This window comes from Oncorhynchus masou, chromosome 32 (genome assembly GCF_036934945.1).
Source record: "Oncorhynchus masou masou isolate Uvic2021 chromosome 32, UVic_Omas_1.1, whole genome shotgun sequence".
Lineage (NCBI taxonomy): Eukaryota > Metazoa > Chordata > Actinopteri > Salmoniformes > Salmonidae > Oncorhynchus > Oncorhynchus masou.
Window position 1 is genome coordinate 30,258,924 of NC_088243.1, and position 11,989 is coordinate 30,270,912.

The following is an 11,989-nucleotide window of genomic DNA, read 5'->3' on the forward strand; positions in this document are numbered from 1 at the left end:
TAGTTGGTTTGGCGGGTCTCAAATGGAAACCACTATTGAAAGTTTCCAGCACTGCAAGGGCGGTATTTACTTTGCTTTATTCCGGGACAACGTGGTACACGCTGATTTTCAATGTAGCAATTGCTTGCTTGCGGAGGACTACTGTGGCTTGCGAAAGTATTCACCCCCCTTTGCATTTTTCCTTTTTTATTGCCTTACAACCTGGAATTAAAATAGATTTTGGGGGGGGGGGGGGGGTTTGTGTAACGTCCGTCGTTAAATAAAGACCAAGGTGCAACGTGGTAGGCGTACATTTTCTTTCGTTTTAAATAAGACAAAAAAATGAAAACTTGAGTGTGCATATCTATTCACCCCTCCAAAGTCAATACTTTGTAGAGCCACCTTTTGCAGCAATTACAGCTGCACGTCTCTTGAGGTATGTCTGGTATGACTGGTATGAAGAACTTCAAGCGCCAGGACCGTCTCCTAAAGTTGATTCAGCTGTGGGATCGGGGCACCACCAGTACAGAGCTTGCGCAGGAATAGCAGCATGCAGGTGTGAGTGCAGCTGCACGCACAGTGAGGTGAAGACTTTTGGAGGATGGCCTGGTGTCAAGAAAGGCAGCAAAGAAGCCACTTCTCTCCAGGAAAAATATCAGGGACAGACTGATATTCTGCAAAAGGTACATGGATTGGACTGCTGAGGACTGGGGTAAAGTCATTTTCTCTGATGAATCCCCTTTCCGATTGTTTGGGGCATCCGGAAAAAGCTTGTCCGGAGAAGACAAGGTGAGCGCTACCATCAGTCCTGGCCATGCCAACAGTAAAGCATCCTGAGACCATTCATGTGTGGGGTTGCTTCTCAGCCAAGGGAGGGGGCTCACTCACAATTTTGCTTAAGAACACAGCCATGAATAAAGAATGAAACAACACATCCTCCGAGAGCAACTTCTCCCAAAAATCCAGGAACAGTTTGGTGACAAACAATGCCCTTTCCAGCATGATGGAGCACCTTGCCATAAGGCAAAAGTGCTGCCAGTAACTAAGTTTGCTCGGGGAACCTAACATAGATATTTGGGTCCATGACCAGGAAACTCCCCAGACCTTAATCCCATTGAGAACTTGTGGTCAATCCTCAAGAGGCGGGTGGACAAATAAAAACCCACATATTCTGACAAACTCCAAGCATTGATTATGCAAGAAGGGGCTGCCATCAATCAGGATGTAACCCAGAAGTTAATTGACAGCATGCCAGGGTGTATTGCAGAGGTCTTGAAAAATAAGGGTCAACACTGCAAATATTGACTCCTTGCATCAACTTCATGTAATTGTCAATAAAAGCCTTTGACACTTATGAAATGCTTGTAATTATACTTCACTATTCCATAGTAACATCTGACAAAAATATTTAAAGACACTGAAGCAGCAAACTTTGTGGAAATTAATATTTGTGTCATTCTCAAAACGTTTGGCCATGACTGTACACATGCAAGTATATCGGACCAAATTTTGAAAGACAGGAATTGTACTTTTGAATTCCGTCAGTGTGGAAGCGGTGAAACAATTATTATTGTCTTTCAACAATGACAAGCCACCAGGTTCTGACAATCTGGATGGGAAATTACTGAGGATAATAGCAGACGATATTGCCACTCCTATTTGCCACATCTTCAATTTAAGCCTACTAGAAAGTGTGTGTCCTCAGGCTTGGAGGGAGGCTAAAGTCATTCCGCTACCCAAGAATAGTAAAGCTCCCTTTACTGGCTCAAATAGCCAATTAATCAGCTTGTTACCAACCCTTAAAACCTAAAAAAATAGTGTTTGACCAGATACAATGCTATTTCATAGTAAACAAATTGACAACAGACTTTCAGCATGCTTATAGGGAAGGACATTCAACAAGCACAGCACTTACAAAAATGACTGATGATTGGCTGAGAGAAATTGATGAAAAAATGATTGTGGGGGCCGTCTTGTTAGACTTCAGTGCAGCTTTTGACATTTCCAATCATTGTCTGCTGCAGGAAAAACGTACAGTATGTGTTATGGCTTTACACCCCCTGCTATAATGTGGATAAACTGTTACTTGTCTAACAGAACACAGAGGTTATTCTTCAATGGAAGCCTCTCAAACATAATCCAGGTAAAATCAGGAATTCGACATGCCACTGACTTTGAGTAAATCCAGAGTGCCTATGTATGCGGATGACTCAACACTAAACGTTAGCTACTACAACGACTGAAATGACTACAACACATAACAAAGAGCTGCAGTTAGTTTCAGAGTGGATGGCAAGGAATAAATTAGCCCAAATATTTCTAAAACTAAAAGCATTGTATTTGGGGCAAATCATTCATTAAACCCTAAACCTCAAATAAATCTTGTGTAATAAATAATGTGGAAATTGAGCAAGTTAAGATGACTAAACTGCTTGGAGTAACCCTAGATTGTAAACTGTCATGGTCAAAACATATTGATACAGTAGTAGCCAAGATGGGGAGAAGTCTGTCTATAATAAAGCAATGCTCTGATTTCTTAACAACACTATCAACAAGGCAGGTCCTACAGGCCCTAGTTTAATCACAGCTTAACTACTGTTCAGTCGTGTGGTCAGGTGCCACAAAAAAGGACTTAGGAGAATTGCAATTGGCTCAGAACAGGGCAGCAAAGCTGGCCCTGGATGTACACAGAGAGCTAATATTAATAATATGCATGTCAATCTCTCATGGCTCAAAGTGGAGGAGAGATTGACTTCATCACTACTTATATTTATGAGAGGTATTGACATGTTCAATACAGCGAGCTGTCTGTCTCAACTACTGGCACACAGCTCAGACACCACAAGAGGTCTCTTCACAGTCCCCAAGTCCAGAACAGACTATCGGAGGCGCACAGTACCAAATAGAGCCATGACTATATGGAACTCTATTCCACATCAAGTAACTGATGCAAGCAGTAAAATTAGATTTAAAAAACAGGTAAAAAACACCTTAAAGAACAGCGGGGACTGTGAAGCAACACAAACATAGGCACAGACACATAGACAACACACACACATTTACATTTTACATTTAAGTCATTTAGCAGACGCTCTTATCCAGAGCGACTTACAAATTGGTGAATTCACCTTCTGACATCCAGTGGAACAGCCACTTTACAATAGTGCATCTAAATCATTTAAGGGGGGGGTGAGGAGGATTACTTTATCCTATCCTAGGTATTCCTTGAAGAGGTGGGGTTTCAGGTGTCTCCGGAAGGTGGTGATTGACTCCGCTGTCCTGGCGTCGTGAGGGAGTTTGTTCCACCATTGGGGGGCCAGAGCAGCGAACAGTTTTGACTGGGCTGAGCGGGAACTGTACTTCCTCAATGGTAGGGAGGCGAGCAGGCCAGAGGTGGATGAACGCAGTGCCCTTGCTTGGGTGTAGGGCCTGATCAGAGCCTGGAGGTACTGCGGTGCCGTTCCCCTCACAGCTCCGTAGGCAAGCACCATGGTCTTGTAGCGGATGCGAGCTTCAACTGGAAGCCAGTGGAGAGAGCGGAGGAGCGGGGTGACGTGAGAGAACTTGGGAAGGTTGAACACCAGACGGGCTGCGGCGTTCTGGATGAGTTGTAGGGGTTTAATGGCACAGGCAGGGAGCCCAGCCAACAGCGAGTTGCAGTAATCCAGACGGGAGATGACAAGTGCCTGGATTAGGACTTGCACCGCTTCCTGTGTGAGGCAGGGTCGTACTCTGCGGATGTTGTAGAGCATGAACCTACAGGAACGGGCAACCGCCTTGATGTTAGTTGAGAACGACAGGGTGTAGTCCAGGATCACGCCAAGGTTCTTAGCGCTCTGGGAGGAGGACACAATGGAGTTGTCAACCGTGATGGCGAGATCATGGAACGGGCAGTCCTTCCCCGGGAGGAAGAGCAGCTCCGTCTTGCCGAGGTTCAGCTTGAGGTGGTGATCCGTCATCCACACTGATATGTCTGCCAGACATGCAGAGATGCGATTCGCCACCTGGTCATCAGAAGGGGGAAAGGAGAAGATTAATTGTGTGTCGTCTGCATAGCAATGATAGGAGAGACCATGTGAGGTTATGACAGAGCCAAGTGACTTGGTGTATAGCGAGAATAGGAGAGGGCCTAGAACAGAGCCCTGGGGGACACCAGTGGTGAGAGCGCGTGGCGAGGAGACAGATTCTCGCCACGCCACCTGGTAGGAGCGACCTGTCAGGTAGGACGCAATCCAAGCGTGGGCCGCGCCGGAGATGCCCAACTCGGAGAGGGTGGAGGGGAGGATCTGATGGTTCACAGTATCGAAGGCAGCCGATAGGTCTAGAAGGATGAGAGCAGAGGAGAGAGAGTTAGCTTTAGCAGTGCGGAGCGCCTCCGTGATACAGAGAAGAGCAGTCTCAGTTGAATGACTAGTCTTGAAACCTGACTGATTTGGATCAAGAAGGTCATTCTGAGAGAGATAGCGGGAGAGCTGGCCAAGGATGGCACGTTCAAGAGTTTTGGAGAGAAAAGAAAGAAGGGATACTGGTCTGTAGTTGTTGACATCGGAGGGATCGAGTGTAGGTTTTTTCAGAAGGGGTGCAACTCTCGCTCTCTTGAAGACGGAAGGGACGTAGCCAGCGGTCAGGGATGAGTTGATGAGCGAGGTGAGGTAAGGGAGAAGGTCACCGGAAATGGTCTGGAGAAGAGAGGAGGGGATAGGGTCAAGCGGGCAGGTTGTTGGGCGGCCGGCCGTCACAAGAAGCGAGATTTCATCTGGAGAGAGAGGGGAGAAAGAGGTCAGAGCACAGGGTAGGGCAGTGTGAGCAGAACCAGCGGTGTCGTTTGACTTAGCAAACGAGGATCGGATGTCGTCGACCTTCTTTTCAAAATGGTTTACGAAGTCATCTGCAGAGAGGGAGGAGGGGGGGAGGGGGAGGAGGATTCAGGAGGGAGGAGAAGGTGGCAAAGAGCTTCCTAGGGTTAGAGGCAGATGCTTGGATTTTAGAGTGGTAGAAAGTGGCTTTAGCAGCAGAGACAGAGGAGGAAAATGTAGAGAGGAGGGAGTGAAAGGATGCCAGGTCCGCAGGGAGGCGAGTTTTCCTCCATTTCCGCTCGGCTGCCCGGAGCACTGTTCTGTGAGCTCGCAATGAGTCGTCGAGCCACGGAGCGGGAGGGGAGGACCGAGCCGGCCTGGAGGATAGGGGACATAGAGAGTCAAAGGATGCAGAAATGGAAGAGAGGAGGGTTGAGGAGGCAGAATCAGGAGATAGGTTGGAGAAGGTATGAGCAGAGGGAAGAGATGATAGGATGGAATAGGAGAGAGTAGCGGGGGAGAGAGAGCGAAGGTTGGGACGGCGCGATACCATCCGAGTAGGGGCAGTGTGGGAAGTGTTGGATGAGAGCGAGAGGGAAAAGGATACAAGGTAGTGGTCGGAGACTTGGAGGGGAGTTGCAATGAGGTTAGTGGAAGAACAGCATCTAGTAAAGATGAGGTCGAGCGTATTGCCTGCCTTGTGAGTAGGGGGGAAGGTGAGAGGGTGAGGTCAAAAGAGGAGAGGAGTGGAAAGAAGGAGGCAGAGAGGAATGAGTCAAAGGTAGACGTGGGGAGGTTAAAGTCGCCCAGGACTGTGAGAGGTGAGCCGTCCTCAGGTAAGGAGCTTATCAAGGCATCAAGCTCATTGATGAACTCTCCGAGGGAACCTGGAGGGCGATAAATGATAAGGATGTTAAGCTTGAAAGGGCTGGTAACTGTGACAGCATGGAATTCAAAGGAGGCGATAGACAGATGGGTAAGGGGAGAAAGAGAGAATGACCACTTGGGAGAGATGAGGATCCCGGTGCCACCACCCCGCTGACCAGAAGCTCTCGGGGTGTGCGAGAACACGTGGGCGGACGAAGAGAGAGCAGTGGGAGTAGCAGTGTTATCTGTGGTGATCCATGTTTCCGTCAGTGCCAAGAAGTCGAGGGACTGGAGGGAGGCATAGGCTGAGATGAACTCTGCCTTGTTGGCCGCAGATCGGCAGTTCCAGAGGCTACCGGAGACCTGGAACTCCACGTGGGTCGTGCGCGCTGGGACCACCAGATTAGGGTGGCCGCGGCCACGCGGTGTGGAGCGTTTGTATGGTCTGTGCAAAGAGGAGAGAACAGGGATAGATAGACACATAGTTGACAGGCTACAGAAGAGGCTACGCTAATGCAAAGGAGATTGGAATGACAAGTGGACTACACGTCTCGAATGTTCAGAAAGTTAAGCTTACGTAGCAAGAATCTTATTGACTAAAATGATTGAAATGATACAGTACTGCTGGAGTAGGCTAGCTGGCAGTGGCTGCGTTGTTGACACTACACTAATCAAGTCGTTCCGTCGAGTGTAATAGTTTCTACAGTGCTGCTATTCGGGGGCTAGCTGGCTAGCTAGCAGTGTTGATTACGTTACGTTAAAAGAACGACAATAGCTGGCTAGCTAACCTAGAAAATCGCTCTAGACTACACAATTGTCTTAGATACAAAGACGGCTATGTAGCTAGCTAGCTACGATCAAGCAAATCAAACCGTTGTACTGTAATGAAGTGAAATGAAAATGTGATACTACCTGTGGAGCGAAGCGGAATGTTGACCGGATTGTTGAAGTTAATTCGGTAGACGTTGGCTAGCTGTTGGCTAGCTAGCTAGCAGTATCTCTTACGTTAAGGACGACAAATAGCTGGCTAGCTAACCTCGGTAAATTAAGATAATCACTCTAAGTCTACACACTCTAAACTACACAATTATCTTGGATACGAAGACAGCAAAGACAACTATGTAGCTAGCTAACACTACACTAATCGAGTCGTTCAGTTGAGTGTAATAGTTTCTACAGTGCTAGTAGACGGTAGACGTAGCTAGCTGCTGGGCAGATAGCAGTGTAGACTACGTTAGGACGACGAAATACGATAATTACGCAATTATCTTTGATACAAAGACGGCTATGTAGCTAGCTAAGAAGAAATTGCTAAGAAATGGTCACACACACACACACACACACACACACACACACACACACACACACACACACACACACACACTGTTTGGGTGGTAAACTATAGATAGGAAAAAAAACATTTTAAAAAAGGGAGGAAAAAACCCACATTATCAAAAATACAAAAATTAGACACATTAAAAAACCCATCTCACTTCTTTAGTTACATTCCAATTCAAGTCACATCCCTACACAGTCTCAGGGGCCTGTGAGGGCAGAACATCCTTTGACAGGAGGCCCAAAAAGTGTTCTACTGCACTCACAATGATTCAAATGTTCTCTGGTTTCTTCTCCGTTTGTGCTGTTCAGTTTATGAACATTGCAATAAATGCTACAAAGTCCATATTTTTAACATTCAATATATTAGGACCACTCAGTTGCTGAGAAACAATCACTGGTGTAGGCTCTACTACCATTTATTCTTCAGCTCTACCCGCTCCTTCAACTCTTTTCACCGCTTTCAAGTAGGAGACACGTTGGACAGCCCTTACTCTTGCCATCTCTGTCTCCTTCACCCTAACAGGGGAATTTGGCCGCATGTCTGCCATCACAATTGCAACATCTAACCTCCACTGGCATTCGTTCCTCTTCCCGTCTGCATACACTTGACAAGTCCAAATCTTTCGCATTTATGACACTATAGGGGTTTGTGCACAAAAGCTCTTACAGCGTATCTCATGTAGTCCAACTTTACATGAGAAGGGAGAGACTCTTCATCAAAAAACTAAAGTATGGATGAAGTGAATTTCTTCACTCCATCTACTGTCTCCTACGGGTCAGTTGACGTAAACCAACCACTCCACCTACTTCCTCAAGTATTACATCTGCATGCACGGTATGCGCCACCTTAAAGATAACCCCATTTATAGGTACTCTGCTTTGATGATCCATACACAAAAAAATTCCACTCATATATCTACTTAAGGCCCAATGCATGCTTCTTCTGCTTCATGGACACAAAAAAGTCTAAATAAGCCCATGTCTTGTGACCCTCACTGACGACACTTCACCCAATGCATTCATGACATTTATCAAGACTTCAAAAGGATCTCCCAGGTTACATTGGCTCAAAACCCTCACTCCGATTTAAAACGAGTCTAGGGGTTTCCTATTTTCCACCACAACTTTACTTCTCGTTTCCTTTCTTTTTTGCCACTGTAACCCACTCATTCACACTCTCTGTGCTCTCATCTTCACCCATCTAGGCCTGTGAGGACAGGACATTTCCATTCAACACACCCTGCAACTCCTCTGCAGTAAAATCCTACATACTGCTACAACATGACCATAAGCTTGGGACCTGAAACATCATAGTGGGTTGGGCACAAAAGCTCTCATGGGATAACTGACATATCCTAACGTTACTTTGTCAGGTTAAAGATTCTTCTTCAAACCAAATCACATAAATGGTTTGTCGAGATCGCTGTGGAAGAACTTGACTGGCCTGCACAGACCCCTGACCTCAACCCCATCGAGCACCTTTGGGATGAATTGGAGCGCCGATTGCGATTCAGGCCTAATCCCCCAACATCAGTGCCCAACCTCACTTATGCCTTGTGGCTCATTGGAAGAAAGTTCCAGCAGCAATGTTCCAACATCTAATGGAAAGCCTTCCAGGAAGAGTGGAGGCTGTTATAACAGCAAAGGGTGGACCAACTCCATATTAATGATCATGATTTTGGAATTAAATGTTCGACGAGCAGGTGTTGTTAGGAATTTTATGAATAATGACTAAACAATATCTACATTTTAAATAGAACTATAACTAATGAAACTTATACTCTGTTTTATTATATCTGATTAATAATATTAACTCATAAGGAAGGGATTGTGGCGCATGAAACAAGGGGTAATTAAATAAAGTAAATACCATTCCAGCCAGGTTGGAGATGACTGGAATTGTGGCTTTTAAGTAAGCAGAAAGGATCGTTAACCTATGGTTGAACCGACTCAACTTAGCTCTGGGATGTTTAGATAAGGCAGAGAGTGTTTTCCTAGGTTTTCCATTATCTGGAGCTGTCTTATGACTAGTGATAGACGAAGGTGAGATTTCAGAAATTAATCTTGGTAAGTGTGTGTCTGGAGTGAGCGAGCGAGGGGGTTGGAATAAACTTCTGAACCTGTTCTGCCCTTGTCGATAGGAAGAAGGACATTTTATAACCTATGACATATTTTGTATATAAACTGTTGTTCGTGCGTTCATGGCAGTGCGCTCCGAGAATAAATACTATTATCTAATTTTTACAAGACTGGTCTCTGTCTATTTTATGCAAATCAGAATCTTACAAATTCTTATAAAATAGAGTAAGTGAATTCAATTAATGAAAACATATTGGAATTATTAAATTACATACATACTTTTGGTCATGTAGGGTAGTTGCTAACAGAGATATGGCTGTCACTGTAGGATTGGGATCTCCCTTTGATCATCAGACTCAATCTTGGGTGGAATACTGTGACATACTTGGCCATTTTTTGAGGAAAACAAAATAGAAATGATGACAAGAAAACAGCCATTCTGTTGAGTTCAGTGGGAAGCCAAACCTGCTACAGTCTTATGAGAAATCTGGTTAGTCTTTGGAAGCCAGGAAATAAACACTTTTAAGAAGCTAATTGCTAAAAGCACATTTCAACCCGAAGCCGAGTGAGATTGTGCAAAGGTTTATTTCAAGGAACAGAAATGGGGACGAGAGTGTTGTGGACTATGTAGCTGTGTTGCGTAAACTGGCACACGATTACAATTATGGAGACAATCTGATGGAAATGCTGAGAAATAGGCTAGTCTGCGGCACAAATAATGACCGGATCCAACTGAAGTTATTATCTGAGACTGGACTTACTTTTGATAAAGCATTGGTCCTTGCTCAAGCAATGTAGACTGCCAACAAGGATGTAAAAGAAATGTGTGGACATTGCTAATATGACTTGCTATGAAGCAAGAGACATTCCAGAGAAGTGTGCACAAGCTAAGCAAGTGGATACAAGGTGCAGTGTAACCACAATGAACAGGTCAGAGTACTTACTCAGAGTTGTGGGACAGTTCCAGACTTAAAGACTTCTTCTCTGCATCTGAAACCGTATACAGGTGAGAGACTAGACACATTAGGTGCAGCTAATGTAACTGTAAAGCACAGAGACACAGTGCCACAGCTACCTGTAGTGGCCATATCAGGCACCGGACCAAACCTGCTCGGTCAGGCCGAGATAAAAGAACTGAAGTTAGACTGGGGAACATTAAATCAGATTGATGAAGGTCAACAGTGGACATTGTAAGATGTGTTGACAAAACACGGGAATGTGTTCAAGGAGGAACTTGCAACACTGAAAGGCCCCCAGCTAAAATCTATATAGACAAGGTGTACATATCAAGGTATTATAAACCAAGACCTGTGTCTTATGCCATGAAGCCAGAGATTGACCGTCTTTTCAAAGAGGACATTATGGAACCAGTCAAATTCTCAGAATGGGCAACTCCCATAGTGCATGTTTTAAAACCTGACAACACTGTGAGAATCTGTGGGGATTACAAACTGACTGTTAACAGAGTATTCAAGTTAGAGCAGTATCCAATTACCAAACCAAGCAGACCGGGCCATGGTTTGGGGTTTGAGAAGTCAATGAGAGAAGTGAAAAATTCTTACTTAGTTGTTAATTTGATCAAAATCTAAAAGCACAACCTAAATTTGAGCCAATGTAGTTGAACATGTTATTGCTCCAACCTCGTGAAAGTGACAAACTGACACGTTTTCATTTCCATAAAAAATGACTTCATATGGAAGGAGTGCCAGTTTGGTGCAAGACGACTGTTAGACCAGTCATCTTGCACTGACGTGTTTCTGTGCATGAGCTTAGCTGGCCAACGTTGCCATGACATCGCCTACAAGTGTGATAAGAGATTCATATTGGAAAAGCAGTTTCTGCCTTTCTTCATATTGTACTGTCTTTGACAATACCAACCTGGTAATCCACTATAGAGTTGAACTCCCCTCTAGTTTTCATGGAGATGGCAAAGATAAGGAATGTTTTTCTCTGTGGAAATCACATTGAGAGCTAGCTGTTAAGGCATGCAATGATGCTCATGGGCAGGAACTGGCCACATTATTACCAACATGGCTAAGTGGGTATGCTCTGGGCAGGATCCACGAGGGGGCAAAAGGGAGCTTAGCCCCCTCAGTTGAAACTTGTGGCCCCTCAGTTTTAGTTTTATGTCCCTATATAAAAATGTCAAAACATTTAAAATGATTGCGTGACAGGTTGGAGCAAAATCTGTATCTCCGCTGCATTGTGTCAGCACAAGCTGCGATGTGTGTTGGGGGGCTATGGCAAGACACTGGGGCGGTTAGTTATGACTCCTTTGAGTTTCCATAATGTATTTATTTTACTAGGCAAGTCAGTTAAGATCAAACTCTTATTTACAATGACAGCCTACCCCGGCCAAATCCGGACAACGCAGGGCTAATTGTGGGTCATCCAATCACAGTCGATTGTGATACAGCCTGGAATTGAACCAGTGACGCCTCTAGCACTGAGATAGTGACGCCTCTAGCACTGAGATGCAGTGCTTTAGACAGCTGCGCCACTCAGGAGCAATCAGGGGGGAAAGCCCTTGGTCAGGGAGGTGACTAAAAACCCAATGGTCACTCTGACAGAGCTCTAGAGTTCCTATGTGGAGATGGGAGAACCTTCCAGAAGGACAACCATCTCTGCAGCACTCCACCAATCAGGCCTTTATGGTAGCGTGGCCAGACGGAAGCCACTCCTCAGTAAAAGGCACATGGCAATCCGCTTGGAGTTCGCCAAAATGCACCTAAAGGACTGTCAGACCATTAGAAACAAGATTCCCTGGTCTGTTGAAACCAAGATTGAACTCTTTGGCCTGAATGCCAAGCGTCACGCCTGGAGGAAACCTGGCACCATGCCTACAGTGAAGCATGGTGGTGGCAAGATCATGCTATGCAGAGGTTTTTCAGCTGTAGGGACTGGGAGACTAGTCACGATCGATGTAAAGA